Source organism: Lycium barbarum, chromosome 9, assembly GCF_019175385.1.
Source record: "Lycium barbarum isolate Lr01 chromosome 9, ASM1917538v2, whole genome shotgun sequence".
NCBI classification, from domain to species: domain Eukaryota; kingdom Viridiplantae; phylum Streptophyta; class Magnoliopsida; order Solanales; family Solanaceae; genus Lycium; species Lycium barbarum.
Genome location: NC_083345.1, coordinates 120,752,749 through 120,754,844, shown reverse-complemented (window position 1 = coordinate 120,754,844; position 2,096 = coordinate 120,752,749).

Genomic DNA, 2,096 nt, shown 5'->3' with positions numbered 1-2,096 from the left:
TAAGTCACTTGGCAACAAATTCTATTTGTATCAATTTTAAAAAGAAATTAATTAACATTATTAAATGTACTTACCTAATTTGATAGGTTTAATTAGAGAAATAAATAAATCCCACTTTAAAAGGGATTGATTATCAATATATATGACAAATAATCAGAAGAAGTTAGGCGACTGATTTTAAAGCAAAGGTGAAATGAAGTTAGACATTAGATCCAATTAAATATTTACGTTATTTATTTAGAGAAGTTAGGATCATTCAATTTAATTATTTTCCATTAATTAGCATGGGTTCAAATCATAAGTACTATTTAGAAAAGTTTGGGAACATTCAAATTCTTTTTTTCCCCTTAATTAGCGTGAGATCCTCATCAAATAACTAGGTTATTACATGCGAGGAAAAAACTGACGTAGTTATGATTTACTTTATTATTTTATACAGATATAAAATATATGTATTATATAAAATATATAAGGTAAGAAAAAAATCATGTCAGTAAAAAAAAAAAGATTTAGTTTTGGGCTATTAAAGGAAAATTGGTGATCCATATGATTTCCTCATTAAATGTGACATTTAATAATTAGGTTATTAGATGTATGGAAAAAAGGTTGTGATTTTGATTTATTTCTCAAATTTAAAATGAGACTTGGTGGTTTCAGGCTTAACCTCCTATATATACCCTTCCGGCTTCCGGGAATACATAAGTCAAATTAGGTTTTCTCCTTAAAGTAACTCTTCTTACCATCACAGTTTCATTCAAAATTATTTTTTCTTCTTCATCCCCGTTTTATAGAAGGATCTGCCATTATATATGTATATTGGTTAAAAGAGTCTTCATTTATATCAATTTGGTTTTTGATTTTCAAAGTGTTTTGATGTATAGTGCCACAAATGTATCGAAAAGGACAAAGATATAATTTTTTTGTGTGAGGTGATTGAAGAATTTTGTTTAGTTCTGTTTTCAGATGAATGGTTTTATGTGGCTACATCATGTGACTTAATGTTTTATGATCTAATTTGCATTATTTCTCTATCATTTTGTTGCATAAGTTACTTTCATGTTCTTAACTTTTCATCTATATCTCCGGATCGTAAATTCTCTTCTTTATAAATCTTTTATGTCAATGCAGGTCATATTACTTAACTATTTTTCCTATCATATTAGCAAAAAAGAAAAAACATCATTAAAAGAAAAAAAAAAACTTTATTATAAGCATTTAGTTTTCTCAGTTGTTTTTTGGATTTTGGAAGCATCTCATAATACTTCGGATTATAGAAAGCATTAACCTTTTTTTTTTTATAGCGCTTGAAACTTGGATGGAGGATAAAAAATGGCAATGGTAGTGAAAAATTTGATAACAAATTTCTTACAAAATCAACAAATCATTGGTGACCTAATTTTTATCATAGTTTCACTTTCAAAGAAACTTATTATGTCGGAATGTATTATGTTACTTTTAGTGTTTAACATTTTCTCCCTCTCCTTATATGCAGTTGTACAGAAATGGTAAATCTATTATCTCTCCCTCTGTCTATAAATAAATTTCCTCTATCAATCTTATAAATTATTTATTTATAAACATGTCGATGGTATATGGTAAGATGTTAGCATTTTTTGTTTTTGTTAAAATGTCTAAAGTAATTGCAAACGTGATATTGGGACAAATTAAAGTGTATGCCAAAAGATGTATTCATAACAAATGAGAACATCTACATTTAAAGTTTAAATCTCAAAATAGTTTCAATTTTTTTTTTTGTTTGTATTGATTAAGGGAAGTCTCCCTCTTTAAAGATCAAGCTCCAACTCTGAATAATAATCATCATCTAATTGACATACGTAGATGATTCTTGGGACAAAGCAGTATTTTTCGTTTTTTTATTAAAAAATATTTAGAAATGTTTAGAAATAACTTGCCTATTTTGTGCAACAAATATTGTAATTTTAAGTTTTGTCAACCAGTTCATCGTGACATGGAAGGTTTTAATTTTAATTTATCTAATATTTAAATCAGATTAGTACAGTCACAATTATTATATGAATGTAATTTATTTTATGTTACAGTATTTTTCTAATATCCATCATGTTTATTTGTTTCGC